Source organism: Lactuca virosa, chromosome 9 (genome assembly GCF_052849685.1).
Source record: "Lactuca virosa cultivar CGN04683 chromosome 9, Lactuca_virosa_CGN04683_v6, whole genome shotgun sequence".
In the NCBI taxonomy this organism is placed as follows: Eukaryota; Viridiplantae; Streptophyta; class Magnoliopsida; order Asterales; family Asteraceae; genus Lactuca; species Lactuca virosa.
Window position 1 is genome coordinate 272,779,285 of NC_136434.1, and position 22,001 is coordinate 272,801,285.

The 22,001-nt window shown below is 35.4% G+C and overlaps 1 long non-coding RNA gene across 1 annotated transcript; it reads right to left on the reverse strand.

Moving 5' to 3' along the window:
* Positions 1-13,484: 13,484 nt before the first annotated feature.
* LOC145138283 (uncharacterized) lies at positions 13,485-15,071 on the reverse strand. The gene is made up of 3 exons (XR_013721431.1): positions 14,964-15,071; positions 14,816-14,842; positions 13,485-13,690 (listed from the first exon to the last, which is right to left on the reverse strand). It is a non-coding gene; the product is annotated as an uncharacterized LOC145138283 (long non-coding RNA).
* Positions 15,072-22,001: the final 6,930 nt, after the last annotated feature.

Below are 22,001 nucleotides of genomic sequence, written 5' to 3' on the forward strand. Positions count from 1 at the left end.
AATTTCTCGAGAAAATATTTATGGTACGTTTTAATGGATTTAATTGAAAAAATCAAAGTTTATTTCCATCCATTTATGTATCAAATTCTTTGATCACTAATTATAATGTTTAGTTGTAACTTTACAACCCAAGTTGTTGGTTTTTATCAAATATATACGTCAGTTCATACCATTTTTATTTTTATTTTTTATACAATAATACATAAATGTTGATCTAGATTCGTTAATTATTTATAACAAAGTCATAAAAATATTAAAAAATCACTTTGAAGTTTAAAAAAAAAAAATCAGTTTATTTAGATTTCAGTTTATTTTAGTAGCCCGCGGATGTTAAAAAAACAAACAGTCTTCTTTTTTCAGACTGCAGACGTTTGGTCCACCTCTTCTACTGCAGAGGTCTACAGATGTGGTCCGCAGACTGCAAACATTTTGCCTCAGAAAAAACAAACAACACCTTAATGTCTAACATGTCCCACCCTCAAGGAGAAGTCACACTTTCAACTTTTGCCTTTGTTTTTTTCATTTTTCATTTTAAGTTATTATGTTTGAAAATATCTATTCATAACTGGCCAAAGTCATTTCTGTTGTTCCCAGGTTTTGAAACTTATTTTATAAATATTATTATATTGTTTTGTTAAATTATATAAATTTATATTACTAAATCTGTTTACATCAATGCTTTCAGTTTTAAAATCACCATTATAGTTGAAGATATTACCGGTTCGGTCTCACTTACTTTATATGATTCTGACGCAAAGAAGCTTATAAAAAAGCGCACAAGAGTTGGTTCATTAGTTTCATGAGGTTATATATATTAACTTCATTTACATAAAACAACTTTATTATTTTGTATATCTATTTTTATAAACGTTCTTTTTTTAGGATGGTAATAACGAAATTTATCCATCTGCTACATGGCAATGGAGGGAGTTTCAAAATATCCAGTTACCATCATCTGTTTATCCTGTTTCTGATGAAGCAGTTACAAGTGGCGGTGTCGTTTACTTCTTATTATCTAATGATACCATATTGCGATTTGATATTTATTCAGAAGAACATATACTCATATTTACACCTTCTATTATTAATGACTTCAGACCGTATGCATCTAGACTGATCAAGTTTCACGGAAAATTGGGATATTTCTCTGTAAGTGGAGATCATTTGTGGGCTATTTGGGTTTTCATTCAAAATCGGTGGGTTAAAGTAGATGTTAGTAACTACAATGAAGGTGCACATGAATGGTGGGATTATAGAAACAGTACCCTATATTTCTTTAAAGGAAATACGATTGAGTATGTGGTTCCGACACATCCTTCTCAACAAGTTTTTTCAATCCGTTCTGATTTTGATAAGGTGACTATGCCAAGTAGATATTAGTGATTATATATATTTTAATTTGCATTCGAACATAGTTGTTTTTTTCGTAATGAACTATTTAAATATTTTATAGTACTCTATGATTTATTAGTTTTTTTATTTATTCTTTTAGTTGTTATGAGGTTAAAATAGCTATTGTAATGTATGATAATGAATTTAAAATAGCTATGGTAATGTACTTTTAATTGTCATGCTTCCTATGATGTAATATATGTTTACAATTCTATGTTTTTTTATACGCTCCCTCGCGTTTAACGCGGGTTATAATCTAGTTAAATGGACATGGGTAAATCATATAACACAATTATACTACGAAGATAAATTAAAAGGCTATGAGGGTACGAGTACAACCCTCAACAAGCATAATATTTCAAATTTGCTAATGCTCAAATCATATTAATTTATATTTGAGAAATTAAATTTCTTCTTACTTTTTATGCCTACAAATGATAAAATTATGACAGGTGTCATCTTTCCATATTTTTTTAACTAATATATCAAATAAAACTAAATTGAATGATGATTTGTCATAATTTTAGTGGGTAGGAATAATTGTAGGAATAAAAAATAGGAGGTAATTTAATTTTTATTTATATTTATATTGATTAATATAATATTACCACAAAAGAGATTTTCACAGGAACTTGGCAACAGAAATATTCCGCTGCTCTTAGACACAAAACCACGGATTAGCGACATATATCCCACAAAAAATATTGTTTGGTAAATAAATTACTTTTTACGAATCACGAAGGATTTTTGTCCGTGGTATGTCACAAATTTTTACAATATTACATTTGGATTATCAATGAAATTTGTTGGTGATTAGGGTTCACACCCAAGATTTTTAGGATTTAATTTAAGTCACTTTTGTATCTCTATTTATATGACGGTTAACTCTCATTATTAATGAAAAGCAATCTATTTTACAACATTGAATCAGAGCATTCGGTTAAAACCCTACTGCTAACAACAAACCGCAGTCACGGCCTTCCACCTCCGGCAACCTTCTCTTATAGTTATTGGAGGTGCATTCATTATGTTTAGGGAAAATGACACATACGCCCTATGAAGTTTCTAGAGTTTACTCTTTTATTCACTTAACTTTTTAAGTGGCTTTTTAAGGGAACAAATTTGGTTCTGTCGGGTCCAATATGTCCATTTTGAGAAAACGAAGGGGTAACCCGGTTACCCCTTATGTCAGCTCATTTATTTTTATATTTTAATAAATTAAAAAATTAAAAGGTCTCACAACATCTCTCTCTCTCTCTAACATTTCTCTCTTGACCTCAACACCACTCTCTCTAACTTCTATATCCCTTCCTTACCCTCCTCTTATTTTCTCAACTTAAATCAATCTTGCTCCACCATTGCCATCACCTTCTTCCTCACTGGAAACCACCATCGTCCGTCATAGAACCAACGCAACCCCACCCCAAACAACCCTGATATATGCACCTTCTTTCCTATTCGATCACCGCGGGATTGGGAAGGCGGAAGCAGCGGAGCTGCGGTGCTACCACCACTCATCGTCGTTGCTGTGGTGGGTGGTACCCATCATCACCGGTGATATTCAACACCCATCACTCCTGTTGTTCTTGGCTTTAACAGGTGACGACAATAAGAGAGTAATGACCATGAGGAGCTCGTCGGAGGAGACCTATGGAACTATTCTTCTTAATTTTCGACCTAAACACCTCCAAAATAGAAAAACAACGGATAAGGAACTATATATATTTGTTTAGGACCGAACCCATCACCGGGACAATCCCGTCGGAACTTTTCATGTCACCGGCCACCATGGCAGGTGTTGACTGTTCTTGGAGATTTTTGAATGAGTTCTGAACAGAAAAGAAAAGGGGTTACCTAAGATTGATGGAGGAGTAAGGAAAAACGATTGGAAGCTTCTTGAAGGTCGAAAAGAGATGAAGACAGGAGGGAAAATGGTGATTCTCGTTGGTTCTTCTTCTCCGGTGAACAGTGTCGACGGTCCTGTTTGGGGTCGGAGGCTTGCTTCAACTGGCCATGGCGGTGGTTTGGTGGTGATTGGATCAGTCTGCCATCAAAATAGAAGGAAGACAAGAGGATGGACTGAAGAAGGCAACAACTTTGCTTGTTGTTGGGTTTTTTCTGGTGTTCAGGAGGAACACGAGAGAGAGAGAGAGAGAGAGAGAGACACAGAGAGAGAGAGAGAGAGAGTGTGTGTGTGTGTGTGTGTGTGTGTATGTGTGTGTGTGAGAAAGAGAGAGAGAGATGGGTGGGACCCAAGTTTTGTCTATGCGTCCCCTAAACCGGCTAAAACAAGTAAAGGGGACTAAAAGGACAGGTTGCCCACAACTTGGTTCCCTCATAAAGCCACGAAAAAACTTATGTGACTAAAAGGGTCAACCTTAAACAATTTGTAGACTATATGTGTCATTTTCCCTTATGTTTAAATATGTTTCCCTTACTTCTCTCTCTTCCTAAATAATAATACAGCAGCGACACCAAACCATACCTCCTTCATCGGCTTCTTCTACTGTCTCGTTTACTTTTGTCTACTCAGACGACTTCTTCTTCAGATCTCTTTTCCGAGTCAACATCTTTCGTTGTTGTCGGTGACTCCTTCTGATGGCACCTTCTCCATCAATCTGCAATCGTCTCCCTCTCCCTCTATCAACAGTTCAGTCGTCGATCTCTCTTGAATTGGCTCCGTCCACCGCAACTAGAGCCATCTGTCTTTTTCGTTTCCTTTCTCAGAACTCCCCTACCGTCGGCTCCATGAGCTTCGCCGTTGCCACCGACTCTCACTTCTTCTACAACGGAACCACCTCTGGCCTCCGCTCAGTAACGGACACACGAAAAATACGAGTGGTTGCACAATTTTTTTTAAAGGTTGCACTACTAAAAAAGATCATTTTCGACGACAATTTTCGTCACAAAATCCATCGGTGAAAGGGTTACATTGACATGTCTACATTAAATTTACACTTATTAAGAATTAGTTTAGAGAATTTTCAATGGATTCATGACAGATTTATAATGGATTTGTGACGAATTTACATTAAATTTTGCACTTGGTGGTAAAGTTGGAAGCGTTGCTCTCGCCATCCTGGGATACCATGTAGCTCCGCCCATGCCTCCGTTTCTTCTCTCTTCTTCATCAGAGCTCTGCCACCGCCGTTGCCATTGTCTTCATCTATTTTTTATGTTTTGTTCTTTTGCTTATGTTTTTTTTTCCAATTTAATCGTCTTCTACAAAGCAAATCGCGGGGAATGTTAGTGATTAGGGTTTAAGCCCAAGGTCATTAGGGTTTAGTTTAAGCCACTTTTGTATCTCTATGATAGTTAACCATCATTATTATTAATAAAAATCAATCTATTTTATAACTGTAATATATAAAATCCGTCTCTAAATTAACATTTTCTATAAAAATAAATGGTCAATCACTAATCCCTTCGCTAGCTAAAGTTAAAAACCTAAAATTACTTTTTAATTTCAACGATCAATGTTCTCTTGTGTCAAAAGGTTGTTTTGAAGTAGTGATAGATCTTTAAACTTTTTTGGATATATTGACATGTCAATGTCATCTTAGAATGTAATCGACACCATTAAGCAAAGAATGAGAACATATTGTTCGTGAAAAGAGACCATATGCAGAAAAAAATTAAAAAAAATAAAATAATAAAAAAAAATAAAAAACATTTTTTAACTCATCTATTTGATTAAATTGATTAGAGTTTCAGACCACAAACCAGAGAAGTAGCTCTTTCTGCACTTGGCATTATAAGTGTCTTGGTTCTCAATATCTTGGATCTTATTTGCATCGTGTAAGCGGTTGTCCTTTGTTGGCACATCTTTAAAATAAAGGAGTAGTAATTAGATGATGATAAACAACATAACCAATTACATCATGAAAACATTGCATGAGTTATCATGATCCACAAAGTACAAATTATCATGCTATCATGGTTTTGATCAGATCATAATTCATTTCAGCGGATAATAGATAAACATATCACTAATTAATCATGCCAGGATTATGATCCTTACGACACATCTAGACTAATAAAACGAATTTAGATCAAGTGAAGAAATTTACAAGAATAAACAAATCTTTGGTAGAAGTTATATCGCATTCCACTATAATATGAGTCCGACTTGTTCGCAATACACGTCAATGGAAACATAGTCTTGCTCTTTGTTCTAGCCATATCAGGGTACTTCATGATCAGTTCATATGAAACATCTGCAAAGAGAATTACAAAGAAAATAGATATAGAAAGGATGTGTATCAGTGTATGTGGATACTTTAAGTTTGTTGGATGATTAATTGTATATTCAAAAGTAGGATGTTTCTTGTCATCTACTAAATTTCAAGAAACATGCCCACTATAATTGATCTTTTGATTTTCTTGTAAATGTCAATTAATAAAAGTCAAGTATGTAATACGAATTAAAGAACTCACCCAAAAACCCGGAAGAAATTGCACTATTGAGAATCAAAGCACCATTTACGCCCTCAAATGGACTATGAGATCCATCTTGTTGAGAGAGCTCAATATGTTGTTTGCATACATCAAACAAATATAAGAAAGTTGTTCTGTGAGAATTCAGAATCGCTATGTGGATAGGTAACAAGTCTTCCCCGCTCAATATAAATAACAAACGTGGATTTTTCTCCACCAACATCCTTGCAGCCTTGGTGTTGTCAACAACTGCAGCTCGGTGTAGTGGGTTGAATTTCTGATTATTAGTCACTAGTGTTGGAAGTGACTCCGGTCTTATCTCCTTCAACAGGTTCTCAACAAACTGAATATTTTCCGCATTATTTATTGCAATGTGAAGTACGGTATAGCCATACTTATTGAGTTTAGCGGTCAATGCATCCGTGTCCTGGTTGAAAATTTCTTGGGCTTTTTCCCAGTCGTTCCTCTTAATAGCTCTATATAGCGGGAGGTACTCAGCCCTATCTATATATTTACTTAAGAAAAGATGACATCAGTTCATGGAGAAATTAGCAAGAATGAAAATAGAATACTGGGGTGCAGTGTACCTTTTTTGACGGCAGTGCTGGGGGTACTGGTGTTGGTCGTAAGAGAAGCCGGGTAACTGGAAGTAGTGTTTAGGTCGGTAGTCAAGTTGTTGCTGGTGGTACTGGTGGCGTTGTTGCTGTTGGGGTTGAAACACACTTTTATTCAGAACTAGAACAAAAGAGAAGAGCTTACACGCTCAATATTACAAGAAAAAGAAACAACCCTCTAATACTCACTCTAAGTATTACACACTACACTCTCTGTTTGTGGTGTCTTACAACTGAGGTTAGAGCCTCTATTTATACTTAAACAAGCCTACAATTACTACTGCTACCATTTATTGTGTTCATTATGTGAACATACGAAGTTGTCATTTGAGTTCTTATTGTCAACATAGATAGAGGCGCAGCTACTGATGTCAGGTTCACACCAAGTCTGGTTTACACTCACATTCTCCCCCTTAAACCGAACCTGGCTAGAGATTTGTCACGCCGATCATGTTTCGCATTTCACTATGTTTCACGTATGCTAAAGCCTTTGTAAAGATGTCCGCCCGTTGATCCTTCGAGTTGACATATTCCACTATAATTTGCCCACGTTCAACACATTCTCGTATGAAGTGATAACGAATGTCAATGTGTTTGCTTCGACCATGAAACACAGGATTTTTCATCAATGCGATTGCTGACTTGTTATCGACATATAAGGTGATAGGCATAATATGATGTCTCGTGAGCTCCTTCACGAGATTAGCAAGCCAAATGGCTTGACATGCTGCTGTTGTAGCTGCCATGAACTCGGCTTCACACGTGGACAAAGCAACAGTCTTTTGCTTTTGGGATTGCCAAGTTATCGCATTCCTTCCCAGATAGAAAATCATTTCACTTGTGCTCTTGCTATCAACAGGGTCACCTCCAAGATCACTATCGGTAAAACCAACCAAATCTTCAATTTCACGACCTCTTCCATAGTTGATTCCATAATCAACGGTTCCTTTTACGTATCGCAAGATGTGTTTCACAACTTGGAAATGCAAAGTGGTTGGTTCCTCCATGAAACGACTTGCAATTCCAACCGAAAATGACAGGTCTGGTCGAGTGTGAGTCAAGTACCTCAAACAACCTACCACTCGCCTATATTCAGTTGGATCAACTTTTTCACCATCTTCATCCTTCTTAACCTTCAACTTAGGTTCCATTGGTGACGTTGTCGGATTGCAATCCAGCAACCCAAATTGCTCTAAAATCTTCTTTACATAAGCCGTTTGTCGTAAAGATATTCCCCACTTCTTTTGCGAAACTTCGATTCCAAGGTAGTAAGAAAGTAATCCCAAGTCACTCATTTCGAATTCTTTCTTCATTTGTTCTTTGAATTCGACAACATCATTAGTGTTCGACCCGGTAATGATCAAGTCATCAACATAGACACCAACAATAAGAATTTTGTCTTTTGAGTTCCTTTTGTAAACAGCTGGGTCTTGTGAACTTTTTGTAAAACCAAGCATTTTTAAGCTTTTATCCAAACGAATGTTCCAAGCTCGAGGAGCTTGTCGTAGACCATAAAGAGCTTTATAAAGCTTGAACACCTTGTGACTGTTTGCTTTATCAACATATCCTTCTGGTTGGGTGACATAAACCTCCTCTTTGAGATCTCCATTGAGAAAAGCCGATTTGACATCGAGATGGTGGACAACCCACCCATGTTGAGCTGCTAAGGCAAGAATGAGCCTTACGGTGTCAAGTCATGCTACCGGTGCAAAAACTTCATCAAAGTCGACTCCTTCCTTTTGTACAAATCCTTTTGCTACAAGTCGAGCTTTATGCTTCACCACTTTTCCCAAGTTGTCTTTCCTCACTTTAAACACCCATTTCAAACCGATTGCTTTGTGTCCGGATGGCAAATCGGTAAGTTGCCATGTCTTGTTCTTCTCGATTGCATCCAACTCTGTTTGCATAGCCTCCTGCCATGCCTTAGAGGTTACCGCCTCTTTAAAATTCAAGGGTTGATCCGCTGCAATCATCAACAATTCTCCGGGTTCAAGGAACACATTTTCGATTTCAGAATAAATATCGGTTAACGGACGCAATCCCCTTGGCCCAATCTCACTAGAAGGGCTTTCCATATGGGGAGAGGTTGAAGAAAACGGGGCTGAGACAGGAGTATGTGGAGCTGGTTCAGGCTCGTCAAATTCAGCATATGGTTGTCCAACTTGGATAGCATCGATTCCTGGGCTGTTTGGTTGTTCCGGATTGATTTCGGGATCATTTTGAGGTGTTTCGAGGTGTATTTGGGGTTGTGGTTCAATTATGGTAAAGGTCTTAGGAGTCGCCATCTCTTCTTCTTTGTTTTTGTACCAATTCCATTCTTCTTTTTCGTCGAAAACAACATCGCAACTAACTCGCAACTTTCGGTCTTGCGGATCAAACAAACGGTTGCCTTTAGTTCCATCTTCCACACCTAAATACACCATCTTCTTACTTCGATCATCAAGCTTCTTCAAGTGACCACCTACAAGTTTAGCAAAAGCAACACAACCAAAAACTTTTAGATGTTCAAGGTTGGGCTTTTTGCCAAACCACGTTTCATAAGGCGTCTTGTCGGGAAGTACTTTTGTTGGCAGGCGGTTGAGAAGATAAACTGCATGTCTAACCACTTCTCCCCAAACTCTCCCGGAACATTTCTACCTTTGAGCAGACTTCTTGCCATGTCCATAACGGTCCGATTTTGCCTTTCTACAACTCCGTTCTGTTGAGGCGAATATGGTGTCGTAAGATGCCTTTGAATACCATTTTCTTCACAAAATAATGAGAATTCTTTTGAAGTGAACTCTCCCCCTCGGTCCGTTCGAAGTGTCTTTATTTGATAACCCGAATTCTTTTCAACCATCAACTTGAACCGTTTGAAAGCGCTCAAGGCTTGAGACTTCTCCGATAGCATGTAAACCCACATCCACCGGCTAAAATCGTCTACTAAAAGGAGAAAATATTTACTCCCTCCAACAGACGTAGGTGTGATCGGACCACATAAGTCCGCATGAACAAGTTGTAGAGGTTTTTGAGCTCGAAAAACTGCATGATCCGGGAAAGGAATTCGGGTTTGTTTGGAAAGAACGCACCCTTCACATACTTGATTTGGGTGCTCAATCTTTGGGACTCCGATTGCCATATTCTTTTCGGACAACTTCTTTAAGGCGAGAAAGTTAACATGACCGAGTCTAGAATGCCATATCCAAACTGGTTCGTCTTTTGTTGCTAAAAGACAAGTCGGTCTACCGGTCCTTAAAGGAGTTTTATATAACCGGTTTGGGGATCGTTTAACTCTCAAAAGTAGAGTTTTGTTTCTGTCAAACAATGTCAGATCCGACCCATCCATTATGACCCGACTCCCTTCCTCCGTCATTTGTCCAAGACTAATAATATTGTTTTTTAGACTTGGAATGAAATATACCTCATTAAGGAGTCTTTGGTCGCCATTTTTGCTATCGAATAAAATCGACCCTTTTCCCAAAATAGCGACGGTCGAACCATCCCCAAATTTCACATGGCCCGTAACGTGCTCATCTAGTTCGCGAAACTTTGAGCGGTCTCCAGTCATGTGATTGCTAGCACCGTTGTCGAGATACCATACCTCAGACTCGACTCGACTTTCTCCCGATACAAGAAGATTAACACAAATCTTCTCTCTTAGAGACACTTTTTTGTGTGCATATTCTTGTGAGGTTGCCATCATTAAAATAGGCTCTTCTTCGTTGGCTTGAGTGAGGTTTGCCTCCTCACCTCGATTCTTGTTTTGACACTCCGAAGCATAATGACCAAATTGTTCACAAGTAAAGCATTTGATTTTACTTTTATCCTTTCGAGAAGGATTATGGTCATTCCGATTTGTATTGTACTCGCGACCACCTCCTTGGCCACGTCCACGACCTCGGCCTCGTCCCCGGCCTCGGTTACCATGTCCTCCTCGTCCTCTTGAAGTGTTTGACGAGTTTCTCTCGCCAGTTTGCTTCGAACGAGATGCCCACTCGGCATGTGTAAGCAATAGAGAATGTCCTTCTTCTTTTTCTCCATAGCTTCGAAGTCTCTCTTCATGGGTCTTAAGACGACCCACAACTTCTTCCACCGTCATATTCTTCAAATCTCCGAATTGCTCGATCGATGTTACGATTTGTATAAATCGTATCGGTACGGCTCGCAAAAACTTCTTCACAATCGTAATTTCTTCAATCTTTTCACCTAGAGATCGAATACCGGTTACGATGGTATTCAATCTCATGGAAAAATCATCTACCGATTCACTGTCTTTCATCCGGATCACCTCGAAGTCACTTCTCAAGGTTTGAGCTTTAGCCTCCTTGACCCGATCGGCTCCCATGTGCATCATCTTGAGCGTTTCCCATGCTTCTTTAGCTGTGTCCTTCTCAGCTAACATCAGAAGTACGTCCTCTGGAATTGCTTGATAAATAGCCGCAAGAGCCATCCGATCTTTACGTTCGTCCGTTTCTGTATTTTTAATTACATCCCATACTCCTTGTGCTTGTAAATTCACTCGCATTTTTATGGCCCACACCGCGTAGTTCATCTTCGTGAGCATTGGATAGTGTAACGTAACGCTACCATCTTTCCCGGTCCTTTGAAAACTTTCAACTCCGGCTTGAGAAGATGACGAGGTTGGTGTAGTCATTCTTGGCATATACTTGGGCATACACGAGTAAGAATTTTTTTTGTTTGAAGTACGGGGACCAATATGAACTTTTCAAAAGTTCAGGGGGCAAACAGAACTTTTACAGAAGTAAAACAGGGGCTAAATTGAAATTTTTCTGAAAAACGGGACCAAAATTGTAATTTTTCTGAAAAACAGGGGCTAAATTGCACTTTCCGGAAGAACAGGGGCTAAACTGCAATTTCCAGAACTTTGGTCAGCTGCTGACGTCACTGCTGATGTCACTGCTACAGTGTCGTCTTCTCCGGCGGTTTTTTCGGCGACTTTTCCGGCAGATTTGACCAACTTTGATCGGTGATTTGGAGTCCTTCCGGTGGTCAAAAAATTCAAAAAAATATATTTACGGAATCCTCAGAACGAGACATTTCCAACGGTGTACTCCGAAATTGTTTTTGAGACAAAAAAATTTCGACCAAAAAATAGAGAATGCTTCCCCCAGAGCTTAACCAAGCTCTGATACCACTTGTTGGGGTTGAAACACACTTTTATTCAGAACTAGAACAAAAGAGAAGAGCTTACACGCTCAATATTACAAGAAAAAGAAACAACCCTCTAATACTCACTCTAAGTATTACACACTACACTCTCTGTTTGTGGTGTCTTACAACTGAGGTTAGAGCCTCTATATATACTTAAACAAGCCTACAATTACTACTGCTACCATTTATTGTGTTCATTATGTGAACATACGAAGTTGCCATTTGAGTTCTTATTGTCAACATAGATAGAGGCGCAGCTACTGATGTCAGGTTCACACCAAGTCTGGTTTACACTCACAGTTGCTTGAGGAAGCCATTAGGTTGAAAGCATATGCTAATAATTACACCTGGTGAGATATAAATCTATATATAACTCTAGGGTTGGAGATACTTCGCTTGTCTATTTTTCATTGCCAACACAAACAAGAAAAGAATATTGCAACTAAAGTAAATAATGTTGATTCCTTACGTATGTGGTATGTGTATACTCCTCTATATGGTTAAGGAATTTTGGTGTGTCATATTAGTCGTGAAGTTGACGAAGACATGGGATTTGGCGTACCAATGTGAAGAAATATTGTTATCGATGGTGGATAATTAAGACATACTGGGATTTAGGAAAGTTTCTAATTTTTCATATTTTGGTAATGTTGTAGTAGGATTCCAACTAGTTAAGTATAAATGGATAGAGATTAGTGTCCGTAACCATAATAAACTGGTAATATTACTATAAATAACGATGTTATTTTCGGTTATACCAAGAGCAAAACAAAACATATTTATTTTTTGGGACTTGTTTTATTAATTAATTAATCAGAAAACAAAAAAGAATTTAGAATATTCCAGAATGTTTTAATTATTAGATAATTACCAAAAGCCTAAATAATTACAAATATATTTTATAATTATCTTTAGGGGTTTCCAAACACCGCCTATATATAGGTGGGTCAAAACCCGGTTTTGGACGCATGAGAAATTTATTTTGGATTATAGGTTACAAAAATAATGTAGTTGCGAAATTTCACATAAACACTTATGGGGACATGCCACCTATAAACATTCTATGAATTTTTACTATTATAGCAACATATTTATGAAATAAAACTAAACCCTATTGTAAACAAAAATTACAAGTAGGAAACATACATTTGCTTAAATCGAATTAAGTTAAAAGGTCTCTTGAAGTCTCTTTAGAAAACTAGTTTCCATTGTATGGTAGCCTCTAATGCGTCGCACCTAAAAACCTAGGAAACCCTAGGATCGAATATAGGAGAGAGGGGAGAGGGGAGAGGAGAAAGATTTCTTCTTATGAGAGGGTTAGGATCATATTTCGAAGGGGTTATGCCTCTTTATATAGCTATCAGATAATCCCTAAAACCCTCGATTTGAATTAAAAATAATAATATATTAATCCAATGCATATCTACTTTCCTTATTTAACTAGGAGGCTTCCAGAACTCTTCTAGAGGAGCCCATAATTCGGCCACCTAACGAAGATCCTTTCATTTGCTCAACTTTTGAACAATTGCAGTCTAGTCCTTGTACCTTTAATTAATTCTAATTAACCCAAAATTAATTTCAAATTAATTCTGACTAATTCTTAATTAATTAATAATTATTTCTAATTAATACACTACAAAAATACGTCATTTAATGGCACACAAAAAATGCCACTAAAGTCTTCTCAAAGAATGTGCGGCACACGTAATAAGTATCACTAAAGTCTTCTCAAATGGAATGAACCATTCCATTTCTTTTGCAATCCCCTGCTATCCACCTTCTAATATAAACTGATATGTTTGGATATTTGACTACAAATGTTTTTTAGACCAATTAGAAACATGAGTATTGTTTAAGATGCAACTGCTTCACATTCTTATTATAGCCTAATGTTTGGTGGAATAGAATAGGAGAAAATAATAGCAAGGGAAAGATAACGGAATAATAACTTATGTAAAAGAATTAATAAAACTATTCTCATATTTTCTGATATTTACCTGTCAATGGCTTCTTTGTGTCATAGTTGTCCATTTGTACCTCCCTCGAATTGCATAAGAAAGATGGTTCTGGAGATAAATCCTACCCGCAAGCATTTGCTTATAGAATGGTGGATACACATTAGCTCTTTTAGTAATAGCAAGTGTATGCCTCCATCCTAGGGATGAGCATACGACCCGTTGGACCGGACCGGACCGGAAAAAAACCGGGACCGGACCCGGACCGGACCGTATATTTATATTAATGGGTCGGTTTTCGGGTTTTGTTTTTACCACTAATCGGGTTTCGGGTTTGGACCAGACCGTACCCGAAATATTTAACCCGGACCGGACCGGAAAACATTTTCACCTTAAAATATATAGATAAGGATATTAAATTATTAGTTAATGTTTTATCGGAACATTATGTATAAAGCTTGATGTTTTTATTGGAAGTTGTAACATTATTTACAAATCTTGATCAACGTATGTCCCTATCATTTTATAAGAATGAATGTATCTAGCATGTTATTTTTTGTTAAAATATGCAGTTTTTTATAAAAACATGTATTTTTTTTATAAAAGCATGCAGTTTTTTGTAAATAATGTTGTTTTTTGTTGTTTTTTTACACATCAAAGCTGTTAAAGTGTAATTTTTTTATTAACAATGCTGTTTTTTTGTTAAAACATGCAATTTTTTTTATAAAAAGCGCAGTTTTTATGCTAAATAGTGTGGTTTTTATTTGTTCCAAATTTTAATAACCTTTGTATTTTTTTTGTAGACACCTCATTTGCACGTGATCTACGTAAAGTCCCGCGGTGTACCGATTTCAAAGCCTAATTCGGTCCAAAACCCAAAACCCGGTTTAGTACCCGGAACCGGACCGGACCGAACCCGATACACCCAAAAACGGTCCGTTTTTTGGGTAAGAAAATTCACGATTTTCGGTCTTCGGGTTTTCGGTCTTTGGACCGGGTCGGTCCGGGTTTGGCCCGTTGCTCATCCCTACTCCATCCACAAGAAATCTGAACTACTTTATGTGAATAAATAAAATAGGTGAAAATTTGTTACTTATAATATAATAAGTTTTTTTTTAATCTCCTAGATATTAAAGAAAGCAACATCACATGAAAAATTATGTGCCATCAAATCCAAACAATGGTTGTCACCACAACCAACTTTCTTTATAAGCAACCATTGTTATGATTTTATTAGCTGAGGAATAAAGAAATCAGTGGACTTACCATGGCCTAGTCTTCCAAAATCGCCCCCTGAGACCAATAAGGACAAAAAGGGGTTAAGCACTTTTAACAAAACTTTTCTTCCAAACACAATTATTTAATACCAATAATTGTTAAAATGAAGCAACAGATAAGAACTAAGGGAAGATACCATCCCCAGCTGTATACATTCAGACTTGACTCTGAAAATGTAAGTATGATCAGCTCCACAAGTAGATGGGAATATTTCTTGCCCATCCACCTAACATGCATTTTCTAGAGAATGAGTAAATATGACGCATAACTTCTTACTCCTAACCATCTTACTATAAACCCCACCCATCATTAGTACATGCATATTAATATACATAAAAAGATAAAGTGCCTCAATGTACCATAAACAATATTTAAAATAAAGGACACATATGTACCATGAAATTTAACTTATATCATAATCCATTCAGTAGTTTTTCAGTTCTAATTTGTCAATTCTTATTAAAATGATTCAATAATAACATGTTTGAAGTAAGCAAGTAGCTATATGTAACCAACAATATTGTTGTAAGCAAACGGTTTTCAAACAATATTAAAATATTAAAATATTGATGCAAATCAGAAAGTTATTTAACTTTTATTTCTGAATTCGATTTGATTTCCTACCAATACTCATTATGATTTTTAATCCCACACTAACATGAAATATGGATAAAGTTGAAGTTAACTTAATAAAAAAATTATGTTTTAAAAGCAATTGTGTAAGATTAATAACCCAATGTTTACTAGTTAAAAGAGTTTCATAATTAAACTTTCTAACGGTGTAAGACAAAATATCGTATAGATATATAAATCTAAATTTATCGTTATATTTAATCAAATAAATAAAACAATTATTTTCTTTTCAAGAAAAAACTTAAGTGGGGGTTACCTAAACAATTAAGAACCGAGACCAATGACATCGAAGATTCAAAAGGGTATGGTTGATTTGATAGCTTGGACGTTGGGTTAGCAGAATATGTTAAGAGAAAAGATAAAAGAACCTTCAAAACCTGCAAAATAAGTCCAAGGGTAAAAATTTCATATCCATCCTTAATTCATAAGACAACCTGAGTACTGCATCCCAACAATTTAAACATATGTTGCATCTTGAACTTGTCCAAATGTCATGGTTTTTACAACTTTAAACACAAATTTCCTCAACAAAATATAATTTAGGTATCCACTGATGTAAGTAAATGATGAATTTCACTTTTCAGAAACCTACAAACAGAAAAAAGTAAGCTTTGACATATATGTAGTGAAGATCAACCAAAGTTACATTCAACCTGTTATTATAAAAAAAAAAGAGTTTTCTACAGTCTATTGAGATTAACATTAGAAAATGCAAAGAAATAGGTATTAAGAAACAAAGCTCAGTAACATGAAGAAATAAGTTGCGTTATCATGATAACATAGTACATTATTGTACTAATATATTATTCATTACCATAAAAAGTAGACATCTACACCTGAAATAAGATTTGAGTATTGGATTAAACTCACGCTCATCTGAATCACTTTATGGATTTTATCACGAGTGATTGTGAGACAATAATATCTAATATTCTTGAAACCAAGACATATGAGTTGTAGCTTACAAGTCGGTTGCACATTGATGATGCGTAAACGCACCAGTAACTTGGTGTTATAAAACACATTGTTGTGTGTGATTTGATGAGTAAGTAGAGCAAGCATATGAGTCAAAGTTTATCCATTCCTTTTACCCAATATGGGATAAAAGCGATATATGTGGGCCCCTCGATGATTTAGTGATGACACCCTAAGCGCTTAGCCAAACCTGGACTGATTTGATTTATTCAGTTAGTCAGTCGTCATAAATCGGAAATCGGGAAACAACATATGAACAGAGATAATGATTATAATCCATGTCTCGGTTCATACGATATCTTGTAGAATGGAAGAATATATGATCCCTTATCTAATGGAGTTCGACAACGGCTTTTTGAGTGCTACGATTGCTAGTTGATTTTTCAAGTCGTACTTGCAGTTATAATTATTAGACTTATCCAAGTGGGAGACTGTTGGATTAGGTGTCTAAGCGCATAACTATAATTGGTATGTACTTGACCCTAGAGTAGCATGGTCTATTTTGGGTTGCATTCACCAGAGCAATTTGATAGGAAGGATATTTGAGAAAGAGGTTATTTGTGATTTATTAATATATTATAAGTATAATATATTAATTGAGAAATCATATTATTTAATTAGTATTGATCATTAATTAATTTGGAATTGATTTAGTGATCAAAAGAGACTGTTTAAATTAACGGGGATTGATTATGTAAATCAGTGATACATATGGTTTGGTCTAATGATCCATGATTGATTTGTGATGGGCTAAGCTTATGAGATAGTCCATGAAGTGTTAGTCCAAATCAATTGTTGGATCATAAGCCTAAGTGTAATAATTAGGGTTTACAAGTGACTCTTGGATTTCTTCACTATATATGTGACCCCTTCAACCCTAAAATCGGCACTAGTGTTCATTTGTGAAAGCCTAGCTGTTTTTTTGGTGTCTCTTATCTCTCTCTCACAATCCTCCACTTGTTCATGGTGTCTTGTGAACCATTTGAGGCATCACACTTGAGGTGCTAAGCTCTTGAAAGGCCAAAACTCTACAAGCTACAACAAAGAGGTAATTGACTAACTTGTTTTATGTTTCAAATATTAAAGTTGTATGCTAGTTATAGGTTTCATGCTTTGGATATTTTTATTGCATGTATAAATAGAGAAAACTTAAATCCAAAGCATTAGGGTTGTATGTGCACCATAGGAGTGTTATAGTACATAAAACCAACAGAAAGTTGTTGAGTGCTACAATTCCTTGATTCCAAAGATTGATGCCAAGGCTAAGGTGGATATCAAAAGTTTTGGAAATGTTGCTACACTCTTGACTGATTTGAAGGAAATGGTTTCGAAGTCTGTCTCATCGTCTTTATTCACTCCTGAGTTTTTAACTCAGAAGCTTCGTTTACTAGAGTCAACCATTCACAATGAATTGGCTCCACTTTTAAAACTTCTCAACTTACTACCAAGGGATGCCCCGCCTGTTGTCACAGGGGTGCAAGGGGGATAATGGAGAAATGTTGGTGTAAGTAAAGGCGATGGAGCTTCTGGCAAGTCAGGAGAAGATGCGAAAGTAGTGGGAAAAATCAAGACTACTCAGATTTCGACAACTATGCCTAAGAAAACTAATCCGATTATTTCAACAACAACAACAACAAGGCCTTTGGCAAAAGGAATTGTGATCGGTGGTTCTAGTTCTTCTTCGAAACCTAAGCCTACTGAATCTGATAAAAGCAAAGGGAAGGTTGTAAGTGTTGAACAATCGAAAGAAGAAAAGAAAGTTACTGTTGAAGCTGAAATGGAAAAACAGCGTCAAATTCAAAGTATTCTCATGCGTCACAAAAATGATCCACCAATGTTAAACAAGGGAGATGTGAGGAAGTTGCATAGCTATGAAAATATTGAAGATTTGGTTGTATATGGCGAAATGCATGATTTTGAGAAGAAACCGAAGAAAAGTTATGCAACAGAAAACTCTAATTTGAATCAATTGGATTTTCCAATCAACAATATGATGTTTATTACTTCCCAATACCAGATTGTTGAGAAATTCAAAGATAAGGAGGAGTACAAGAGGTTAAAGCTTCGATTTCATGTTGTACTTGGGAAAGAAGAAGAAGAAGTTTGGTCACTTGTCAAGATAGTTCGGGTTTTGAATATTTCCAAAGATGTTTTATTTGAGGATGTACTTCAAAATTTTCACTATCATGTGGTCAGGGCCAACAACACCACAATCAACTTTTCGGTAGCTGATTTTCCTCTCATGAATCTTCATGATATGATTCAAGTTACAAGAATTCTTAAATGCATTGATACTTCAAAGCTTCAAGGTACAAGCAAAGAAGATTATTTGTTGGGTCCTGCTCACATCAAGTTGTTTATCGACAATTATTACGACTGCTTGGCTTTGACAGATGTCGAATTAGCATTGACGATGGGTAAAGAGATTATTGTGCCTCATTCTTTATTGAAGAGTAAAGTTGACTTGCAGCCTTATGATGATGGAGAGATTTGTCTGAAGCCACTTGGAATAGTCTTCGTTGGAAAAAGCAAGAAGGGAAAGAAAACGAAGTTTTTGTTTTAGGCATGTGATGTAGAAAGATATATAACAGCTCAATATACGAACTTAGTTGTTCGTATGAATAATTGTAAGAAGAACAATGAAGGAGACAAGGCAGAATTGAAGAAAGTGATGAATTGGTATGCAGAAATTTGGAGATCAATGCACCAAGCTATCCAGATGTTGATGACCTAGGTTCGACACTTCTCACAAAGGGGGAGAATGTAGACGTCGAAATTAGTTGTGAGGTGTCGAAGGTCTTGGATATTTTCGATAGTATGTAATGTATATTATAAGGGCATTTATGTTTCGAAACTATAATGTCAAGTCCCTTATATTTTTTGTATGCTTTTATCATCCCTATAAATATGGGATGTGTACTAGAGTTAGATAAGAACTTTGTTATTCCTGCCTAAAACACTCTGTACTCTTGAAAGCATAATCGAGCCAAACAGAACTTATTTAGATCTAGTGTTCATTGATTTCAAATAATTTTGATCTCGTTATTCATACTCGATTACATAACCACTAAATAAAATGAAGGAAAAAGACCTACTGTAAGTCTTTAGTATGTGATATCTAATACACAATTTGTTGTTCTAATATTTGAGTCAATCAAAGTTGTTAATTCATTTATAACGCATTTAAGAAACAATTGGTTATTTATAATGACATATTTGTTGAGAAACCAAATATTTCTAAATAATCAAAACTACGACTTCTCCTTGAGGAATAGGCGTGTTAGCTAGTAAGTTAATGACTCTCTTGTATTATCAATGTTTGTTGTATTTAATATACACATTTATTTTACAATGAAGGAAAAAGATTTAGTGTAAGTCTTGAGTCTGTGAAATCTAATAAACAATATGACATGCTAATCTTTAATCAAATCAAAATTGTTAATTCATTCATAACTCATGTAAGAAACAATTGGTTATTTGTACTGGCATATTTGTTGAGAAACCAAATATTTTTAATGAAATATTTATTGGGAAATAAAAGAAATGGTAATTTTTATTGGCTCAAAATGTTAACATGTCACATCGTTTATTAGATGTCTTGCACTCGAGACTTACATTGTCTCTTTTTTTTTTAAATACATGTGTACATTAAATACAACAAACACATAATACAAAAAAAAAAAAAAAATCATTGGCTTAGGTAGTGTTTGTTTTTTGTCTGCAGATCTGTGTGACCTCTTCTGTCTGCGCCGCACAGACCACGCGCAGACATTAGCCTTCGCAGACCGTTTGTTTTTTTGAAGACTGCAGACCTAAAAATGTCTGCGCACCCTCTTCTTGGCTTAGATGTGGACCAGAGTCTTCTAACATGTTCAGACATCTTCTAGCCTAAAATAACATATATATCTTTATTTTTTTTAAGTTTTTTTTTAATTTATATTTTTTCCAACTTTATTAATGATAAACAATTTGCAAAAAAAAATTACAAAACTTAAAAAAAAAACGTTCAACGATACAAACATGATATTTTTGACAAATTTATAAATAAAGATTTATTACAATAATATTAGTTGAAGTTGTTTATATAAATATGAAAAAAAAAATCATAATATATTCTTATACTTTTTTGCCAAATTTTGTAAAACATTATTTAATACAGTATCGTCAATTTCTCGAGAAAATATTTATGGTACGTTTTAATGGATTTAATTGAAAAAATCAAAGTTTATTTCCATCCATTTATGTATCAAATTCTTTGATCACTAATTATAATGTTTAGTTGTAACTTTACAACCCAAGTTGTTGGTTTTTATCAAATATATACGTCAGTTCATACCATTTTTATTTTTATTTTTTATACAATAATACATAAATGTTGATCTAGATTCGTTAATTATTTATAACAAAGTCATAAAAATATTAAAAAATCACTTTGAAGTTTAAAAAAAAAAATCAGTTTATTTAGATTTCAGTTTATTTTAGTAGCCCGCGGATGTTAAAAAAACAAACAGTCTTCTTTTTTCAGACTGCAGACGTTTGGTCCACCTCTTCTACTGCAGAGGTCTACAGATGTGGTCCGCAGACTGCAAACATTTTGCCTCAGAAAAAACAAACAACACCTTAATGTCTAACATGTCCCACCCTCAAGGAGAAGTCACACTTTCAACTTTTGCCTTTGTTTTTTTCATTTTTCATTTTAAGTTATTATGTTTGAAAATATCTATTCATAACTGGCCAAAGTCATTTCTGTTGTTCCCAGGTTTTGAAACTTATTTTATAAATATTATTATATTGTTTTGTTAAATTATATAAATTTATATTACTAAATCTGTTTACATCAATGCTTTCAGTTTTAAAATCACCATTATAGTTGAAGATATTACCGGTTCGGTCTCACTTACTTTATATGATTCTGACGCAAAGAAGCTTATAAAAAAGCGCACAAGAGTTGGTTCATTAGTTTCATGAGGTTATATATATTAACTTCATTTACATAAAACAACTTTATTATTTTGTATATCTATTTTTATAAACGTTCTTTTTTTAGGATGGTAATAACGAAATTTATCCATCTGCTACATGGCAATGGAGGGAGTTTCAAAATATCCAGTTACCATCATCTGTTTATCCTGTTTCTGATGAAGCAGTTACAAGTGGCGGTGTCGTTTACTTCTTAGTATCTAATGATACCATATTGCGATTTGATATTTATTCAGAAGAACATATACTCATATTTACACCTTCTATTATTAATGACTTCAGACCGTATGCATCTAGACTGATCAAGTTTCACGGAAAATTGGGATATTTCTCTGTAAGTGGAGATCATTTGTGGGCTATTTGGGTTTTCATTCAAAATCGGTGGGTTAAAGTAGATGTTAGTAACTACAATGAAGGTGCACATGAATGGTGGGATTATAGAAACAGTACCCTATATTTCTTTAAAGGAAATACGATTGAGTATGTGGTTCCGACACATCCTTCTCAACAAGTTTTTTCAATCCGTTCTGATTTTGATAAGGTGACTATGCCAAGTAGATATTAGTGATTATATATATTTTAATTT